This window comes from Atta colombica, unplaced genomic scaffold (assembly GCF_001594045.1).
Source record: "Atta colombica isolate Treedump-2 unplaced genomic scaffold, Acol1.0 scaffold29, whole genome shotgun sequence".
Taxonomy (NCBI): Eukaryota; Metazoa; Arthropoda; class Insecta; order Hymenoptera; family Formicidae; genus Atta; species Atta colombica.
The window spans coordinates 494,277-503,813 of NW_017259392.1; the positions used below are offsets into that span (position 1 = coordinate 494,277).

Genomic DNA, 9,537 nt, shown 5'->3' on the forward strand with positions numbered 1-9,537 from the left:
TGTATATATTTGAGAAAAATTGTAAAAATGTTCCTAAGTCTCCGATAGAATCCCTGATTTCAAACAGCAAAAATCCTTGATTTAAAAAAAATTCTCTGAAAATATCAAATTATCTAAAATTTTTCTGATACAGTAAACACCTGAAAGAAATAATGTAAAACATTGAAAAATATACTTTAAAAATCTTTATATACTTATTAAGATTAATGTAAAAAAATATAAAACATAAAAACAAGTTCAAATTTTATTTCATTTGTATAAAACAATCTGCAACATGAGTCACTAAGAATGCAAACAAGAATGCACAACATCTGTTCGTCTCTGCAATGAAACAAACAACTGATGTCCTTGAGTAATGCAATCTTAACATTACAGAGTTTTCTGGGAGACATTAAAGCCGCTATCTATTTATTTCCTTAAAATTTACAATAAAAAAGATTATGCTTTAAAGACCTCACATTGCCAATGAAAGATTAAGATTTTGAGATTACGTTGTTTATATATTTACTAAATTAGAATAAACTTAAGTATAAACTTAATCTTTACTATACAAAGTACAATTTGGTGCTTCATTCATCCAAACATGGATCATTAGAATCATTCATTTTTTCCACTTATTCAGAATGGCTCAAAAAATTCATCAAAATACTTTCAACTTTCTAAAATAAATATTGAAACTTTATTTTGGAAAATAATAAAATGTAATAATTTATAATTACCGAAAAACTCAAAGAAACTTGCACGAATAGGAATCGCTCGATCACTAGTGACCCGACCTTGTACGGTAAAGGTTAGATAGATAAAAATGACACATGTAAATTTATTAGTAAACTTACTATACAGTCTACTAAAAGAATAAAAATCCTGTAATAATTTTTGTAAAACATAAAAAAAAAGGAAAACAAAAAAATACGCATTTTGATATTTTAAAAGATCTACCTTTTGGCGTGAATGCTGATTATCTTTCACACGCAATTATCTTTCAACAGATACGCAAGAGGAGAGGAAAGAATGAAAATATTAAATGACACTAAGAATTGAGAAAGGGGTTTATTTGAAAACTTCTTTAAAGACGAATAAAATTTTGATAATTTTAAATGGTTACGATACTCCATCCAAACAGCTGTTAAAAGATGATAATTTCATGCATTTGGCGTTATCTAGGATCGACTACAAAATTAGTATGAATCCCTTGCGTGCGTGCGTGCGCGTGGATATAATGACGGATATAATTATAGAATGAATCATAGACTGACGTGATTGTCATGTCCTCTCTTTAATAAATCAAAATCCTCTGCTTTGTGTGCACGTGTTTATAAGCGTGAATGCATCTTAAATACGCGCGTGCAAATGCGCACACGCACGCGTACATGAACATAACATCAAATATCTTCCACTCTTCGTAAGTGGGTTACATTTAAATCAGTTAAAATTTATTTTTCGATTACTTACTTGCAAAATTATTTGAATGTTAATGAAGGCATTAAAAAAAATATTTGAAACAAAAGTTTTTTCTTTCGCCAAAATCTTCAATTAAAAAATGCCATATTTAATTTAAAATAAAACGACTTCCTCTTTCGGTCAGAAGTGAAAGTTGAAAATATCATCTTCAAGACCTTTCCAAAGCTCAATAAAGCTATCTTTTATTAAATATTTCTCAAGTTGTGAAGTTTAAAGGCTTCAAAGATAGTATCGCCAACAGCATTATCCAAAATATCCGATTAAAGGATAAAACCTTTTAAATGTTATTCATAATCATGACGTTAACAATACATAGATTAATTTTTATTCAGTTAATTTTTTCAAAAATATGATTTAGGTATGAACATACGCTTATAATCATAGTATATGATGAAAAGAATAAATATAGTTTGCAACAATATAAATATCAAGTGCTGTTTTACACAATACGATTAGAAATTTCAAAATAAGTTAGCTTTATGTACCCAAGCTAATTTGAAAATAATTTCAAATAGTTCATTTGGTAGAAAGATTTGTCAAGTCATGAAAGGCAAAAGAACTCATGTTAATCAAACACCCTGAATCATGAAAGAAGTATCTTAGGAATGCTTGATTAATGTAAGTTACTTTGCCTTTTATGAGAAGAATACTTACGTTAACCAAATAGCCCGAATTATGAGAGGCAATAAGACTCACGTTAATGGCCTAGTTTACACTCAATGATCTGAATGATGTGCTCCGATGACCTATACTCTAATCTAAAGAAGGTCTCAAACAGGGCATTTATCCTATTTAGACCTATAATATTTTTGGATCTGTAATGTAAGTCTCATGTGAATTCCACCTACTAGTATTTAGATCGTTCTACCTGTTTATATGCATTAAAGCTGATTAAGTCATGCGATCTAAGAGAAATCAAGGATTTTGAAAAAATCCCTCACCTAAGCGAAGTTATAGCTATTTACACCGTCGTGTTTAAATTAAATCTAAGATATGGGTAATGACTTAAACGTAGGGTGTAAACTAGGCCAATCAAATACCCCGAATTGTGATAAGCAAAGGGACAATCATTAATTAGGGATAATTAATCAAAGAGTTAAAAAGCTTCAAAAACTTTGGAGATCTATAAAATCAATCGAAATGAAAATTTCAAAACCCGTTGTCTCATTGACAAATACAAAGAAAATTGGATCCCGGTGAAATCAAATGGTTTTCTCATATTTTATAGCTTATGACCTACTAAACAAAATATATAAATTTTAGCAAAAAAATGAACAGTTTTTGTATTCAATTTATCTACAGTCACTGACATCTCACCATAAAATACTCAATAACTTCTAAACAGCTGACCTAAAATAGTTAAAATTATAGCGTTTTGAAAAGATTCTAACAAGAACTATAAGAAAATAAGAAAAATTGGGGGGGAGGGTCTCACTTAAAAAATCCGAATTGACTTTATTGCTCTATCTTAATGACGCCACCCAAAGTCAAACTGATGAAGCCAGCGGCTAAGCCTTTTTACACTCTACAACATTTATCTAAAACTTTTTTTTATAGAACTTATAATTTTCTAGATATTTTGCTATCTCGGATTTCTTATATGATTATATTGGTACCTCATATAATTATATCCCATATATAACTATATACTATAATATATAATTTCAAGATATGCACACACGTATAAAACGATACATAATACGTAGTGTAATTCTTAGGATCTGAATGATAAAAATAACTTAATAAATAATTGAGAAGCGATAAATTTTTTTATTAAGTAATATAATTGCATATCGCATACGCACGCGCACGCGCACGCATGCGCACATGGGATCAGACCCTTACCAGACCATCCGTGTCGTTGGTCTTGGATTACGCTAGAGAATTGCACTATATATTTTGTAACAAAGTATCATTTTATATATGTATACATATCTTGGACATTATGATAATATGTAATTATATGTAGGATATAATTATATATGGCACCATAATCAGGATTATCACAAAAAATAAATTTAAAAATTTCCAGGTTTTTCAGATGAAAATGGAAAAATTTCCAACATAAATTATGTAAATTTTAACACATTTAAAGTCAAGAATTGTAGGAAAGCTAGCCTATAAAAACAACGCAAAAAGATTAGTAGCATACTAAAATTTTAGATGCAAATTCAAGTCAACAAAAAATTAATTAGTATTAGAGAAAAAAATGCAGTTATGAAATAAACAATCAAATAAAAATAATGAATAAAATATAAATTTTAATCGTTTTATTAAAATCGTTTAAAGTGTGCGAGTTTTGAACGTATTTCACTATAAACGTCAGTATATAATATTAAAAAAGTATAACAATTATTTGGAATAGGAGCAGTTTAAGGAAATTATGAGTAAATTTCAAAATTCCAGACTTTTTTACATTTTTCCTGACATTTCCCGATTTTCCCGGTTTTCTAGGTTTGTGGCAACCCATATAATATGTATAATCATATGTATAATCATATAAGGAAATATATATGAAATGGAAATATAAAAAGGAATTATAAAATGTTCCGAGAACGGCAAAATATCCAGAAAATTATAAGTTTTATAAAAAAAATGTTTTAAATAAAAGTTGTACAGTTTTAAAAAGGCCGCTGGCTTCATCAGTTTGACTTTGAGTGACAAGGTAAGGCAAAGTCAACTCGGATTTTTTAAGTTGAGACGCTCTACTTTTTCTTTCATTTTCTTATAATCTGTTATAATCTGTTCTTATAATTTGTTGAAATCTTTTCAAAACACTATAATTTTATTTTTAAATCAACTTAAAACTATTTAAAAGTTATTGAGTATTTTATGGTGAGATGTCAGCGACTGTAGGTGAATCGAACATGAAAACTGTTCATTTTTTTTTGACGCTAAAACTACTTATATATTTGTTTAGCACTTCATAAGCTATAACATATAAGAAAATCATTTGATTTCATCGGAATCCAATTTCAAATAGGATTAGTGCAAAGTCCTTTAATTGGAAAAAAATCGACTTACATTTAAAAGAAATGATGAGCTGATAACAAAGGAAATTTGAAAGTGGCGCCATCTACAATTAAACTGACAACGGCATCTCTTTTCTTCCCTAAAATCGTAAAAAAACTTTTGTCCGAACTTTTTTCCTAATTCTTTCAACTTTTGAAAAAATCAACTATAATAAATTATGTTGTCAACGCCATGACTGTGAACAACATTTAAAAGATTTTAGCCGTCAGTTGGATATCTTGGATAATGCTGTGTCGGCGGTATTAACTTTAAAACCTAATAACTTAGAAAATACTTAATAAAAAATAACTTTATTATAATATTTTAAAAAGATCTTGAAGCTACAAAAATATATAATAAAAAATAAGGAGGTTGCATTTAAAACTAATCTTGATTTTGAGAACATCTTAAAATCTAAAGTTATTTTATCTTTTTTTCTCTTTGATAACTGAATAACTTTTATTTGAAACATTTTTATTTCAAATTTAAAGATTTTGAAAAAATCAACTAGGGAAATTAAAATAGTCCACTCAGTACACAGAAGTGTTTCTTAAATAATATTTCTTAAATAGCGCTCCCTAATCAAATATTGTATTAAAAAGTCCTGAGCCATTTTTTCTATAGTACTCAATGAAACACTTGTTAGAGAGTAAAGCTAATCCAATCGGCGCCATCCATTAGATGAGCACACGTCAGTAAAACGCGAGCCTGATAGCGTGCGAGAGCGCACTGCGCACAAAGACAGGAGGGACTACTTGTTTTTAAAAAAGTTGGCTGAAAGTTAATTCACAAAATCATTCTCAGTTGAATATCTACAAGATATGTCGATGCTTTTCTTTCAATCACGATGATACATATAAAACAGTTTGTTTAATCGAGATTAGGATTTCAGTCACGTTCATACAAAATTAGCCATCCATTTTTAGAATAACCTTATTTTGAGAATTGTGCTAGGTGTTTGTACCGGAACATTAAAATCGTATTATGAAAAATATCTTTAAAAAAATATTTAAAAAACGATTTTTTTAGGCCAGTCACTCACATTGCATTTTTTTTTTCAATTGTTTAAATTGTGCTAAACTATGCTAAATTATGCTATATTAATGATCTCTCGCTTCTAGTCGAAATCTATGCTTAGAAATAAGAAGTTCTGAAGCTCGGTCTTCTGCGAACATGTGTTGAAGCACGAGGCTGAATGAGAGCAAGACCAGAGGGGAGAGTGCCTTCTGCAAGTGGCAGAAAGTCAGGGAAGGGGGTCCACTGAGGTGGAAACGGTGACCCTTGACCCAGACGACGCATTCGTCATACTCATGATAGTAGCCCCTTCTCATCCCTCCTGTGAAATTAATTATCGAAAATATGCCTAAGTCGAAAAGACATTATATTTACAAAAAAGGTATATTTCTAAGTTTTTCACTTAACACGAAATATGTTATATTACAAAAAAGGTATATTTCTAAGTTTTTCACTTAACACGAAATGTCAGAATTAATATTTCAAAATGGCGGATCCAATATGGCTGACTTGAACTTTAAAATTGTCTAAAATGCATGAGAGTTGATTTTTAAAAAATAAATAATTTAAAATGGCGAATCCAATATGACTGATTTTAATTTTAAAATGTTATCTAAAAGAAGCAAATTGTGTAAGTTCCAGGGTTTTTTTGAGTAGCTGATCATGACAATTCTAGCATCAAAATTAGAAAATTCAAAAGCCATGCTTTGAAAGTGAGCCTACTCTTCGGAGGGCTATCTCTTATCACAACGCCGGATTTCCATAAAAAAAATTCAATACTAGTTAAATTTTTTAATTTTCTTTTATTAATTCAAGAATAATTTTGTTGTATCAGGAACTTAATCATCAAAAAACATCGAATGGACTATTCAAAACTATTCGGTATTAATCCTTAAATGCCACTGGGGATCAAAATCCCAAAGCTTTTTCAATCGTGTGTATATATATATATATATTTTATAATTCCGCTGTAAATTGAATTTCTGGCTTCATCTATTCTTAGATGTTTAAATTCCCAACTACCAGTTGAAAAATTCGCGGCAAGTCGGTCTCTACAACAGCCGAGCAGGAACGATGAATTTCCAGGCGTACAAAATATCCCAGTGTCATTTATGTTATGAAAATCGAAGCGATTTTTTTATTCACATTTTTGTGTAAATTTCATCATTTTGAATTGTAAATATTACTGTGCATGCTATAAAATTTTCTTAGTATTATAATTATAACTTTTTTCACGAATAATTAGATACAATATAATTTGTAGAGATGCTGGATCGTAAAGTTATAGAATATCCGAACAGAATGTAACATCGAATATCCGATATCCGCTTGGATATTCGAGAAGATGATTTCTTCGAGTTAAATATCCATTTTTTGGAAACCCGACCAGATTTGGAAAAAGTGGCTTCTAAAAAAAAAAGCCTTTAGAGAAAATAATTATAGTTTTGCAATAATGTATAACATAAAATGGTTAAATATAATGGTTAAATACGATTAACAAAACAACTTTATTAATAATTAATCCGCTTACATATTTCGGTTCACTTTTGAGCCATCCTTGGAAACAATATGATGTTGTAATTACAAAAAATTTTTTTACAAACTAATTCATTTCAGTGAGCCACCTTCACTTATTAACGAAAATTATAAAATAAAAACAAATAACTCTAATAATCTAAAATGTATTAAAATTATTAAAAAGTAAATATGTTGGAAGGGAGAAGGGGGGAGGGAGCAAAAACGATTTATTGTAAAATAATAGAAGGTAGCTCACTAAAACAAAAATTCACTATATCGCAAACACTTATACTCGTATTCATAGTCAGGCCTTATATTTAAGGAAGCCTTAAGTACAAGATCTGACTATGAATACGGGTATTAAATTCTATTGGTTTAGTTAAAAACCAATCTTTAACCATTCAACAAAATAATGTCAATTATATTGAAATTAATGAATAACTTTTAATACATCTAACCGTTAATTGCAAAGAAAAAAAAGAAAAAAAAATTCTGATATTAATTATAATCCAGACGGACATCAAAATTAAATCTTTAATAATTTAATCTTAATGTAACAAAGAATGTACATTGATGAAACATGTAAGTGGATTAATTATTAATAAAGTTGTTTTGTTAATCATTTATATATAATATATTTATATAATCATTAATAATAATAAAATGTATTGGCTTGCACAAGAATTACCGTACTTGACTCCTATTGCCCTGTTATATCTAACCATTTTGTATCATTAAAGAGTTTTTAAGAATTAATTTATAAATGTATAACATATTACAGCATCATAAATATGCATACATATGTTTCTAGAACATTTGTATGAAAAAAAAAAAAACTCAACAATTTAATGATATCAAATTCAATTCGGATATATTCCCGGATACTAATGATATTCGGCTATTCGGTCAGATAGTAAAAAAGTACCGAATAATATCGAATACTGGATACTTTTAGGATATCTAGTGCATCCCTAATAATTTGCCTTCGTACACAGGCCGATATACAATAAGCATCGTATTTACTTTTGCGTCAAATGTTCTAGAATAAAATTATATGTTTTTGTATTTTTTGTAATATTTTTATATATTTTTGTAATTATGTGCCCAAAAATACTTTTTCCATAAAAATACTTTGTTACTAAATATATTATGTCAAATAAATCGTTAATTGTGTTTTTTCTTACTTTAAAATTTCTCCATTCATTTCATAAAATAAATACCTTGTTTAGAATATCCACGGATTTAGCTTTACCTAAAAAAATACTATCTCAGGAGTACAATCCTAAATTTTTAGTAAAAAATATTTTAAAAATTTAATTTGTTTAATTTGTTTAAAAAGAGTATGCTTCTTAAATTTTAACTAATTTTTTTTAGTATATTTACAGTAAAATTTCATCATAATTACATCTTCTTTTAGAAGCTTTATCCAAACAAATTTTCAAAGCAAAATATTGGAAACTCTAGAAATAATATACACTTTTTCACGCTGGGATCTAATTAATCCCGTGTGGCATTTACGTAATCTACTTTTTGATGATTTTTTAAACAATTATAAAAATTTGAAATTTTTTATTTATCAGGAACTCTAAACTCTATTTTATCGAAAAAAATTTATTCGGGCTTAATATTAATTTTAACAAATTTTTGGAAAAATCAAAAATTATTTTTTTATATCAGGAACTCTAGTACTCAACAAAATTCCGCTACATTTTTTGTAGAAACTTTTTAAAAAATTGAATTTTACACAATAATAAGTTATTTGTAATAGTTATTACGGAAAATGATTTTTACGAGAATATTATAGAAAAGATAATTTAAAGTATAAAATTCAATTAAAAAATATCAACAAAAAGAAGATAATATATTTATTCTATGTAAGAGAAAGATAAAATTTGGAATATATAAAGAAAATTTTAAAAAATTTGTAAGTAAAAAAAATTATAGATTCTGTAAGCTATAATCTGATACATTTTAACGAGAGTTGTATTCCTTATCGAAATTTTCTCGAAAGGAGATGCTTCTAACGGAATATATTTCTAATCCTAAAAAACATTTCTTGCATAATCATGACGCGTAAGAATATAGCGGTAAAGGCAAAAGCAACGCAACGACATGCGATTCGCCTGATGTTCGCCCATTTAAAAAACAACGCCAATTGGATTAGTTTTATTCTATAATAATTTCTTCATTAAGTATAACTCAGGATCTTTCGACTCAATGTTTAGATAGGGCTAACGCTATATGATTTGTGGGCGGACACATATACATATCTCGAAAAATACGCATAACACAAAAAAAATGTCCACACATGTACACGTGAAGTGCGCGAATACTATTCATGCATAACTCACGGACAAATTTCCGTTTAATAGTGATCTACAATTGGCCTGTGTTAAACTCTTATATTTCAAAAACTTACTGCTCGGAACAAAAAATGGCAACCATTTTTAAAACTTATTTTTTCAAAAACTTTCTTGCTATGATATTCTGATTAGCGAATTTCCGAACATCCTGTATATATATATATATATA

General features: G+C 28.2%; 1 protein-coding gene across 8 annotated transcripts in view; it reads right to left on the reverse strand.

The window, feature by feature from the left end:
- Window positions 1–9,537, reverse strand: part of LOC108690011 (rho guanine nucleotide exchange factor 12) — a 368,684-nt gene that overhangs the window by 337,655 nt on the left and 21,492 nt on the right. The window contains exon 1 of one of the 8 annotated variants that reach the window (XM_018197049.1): window positions 940–969. The exons of the other annotated variants lie outside the window; for them this stretch is intronic. The gene's annotated coding sequence lies outside the window, so the exon portion shown is untranslated. Of the gene's footprint in view, window positions 1–939; window positions 970–9,537 lie in introns of those variants that run through there. 8 annotated transcript variants of the gene reach the window in all.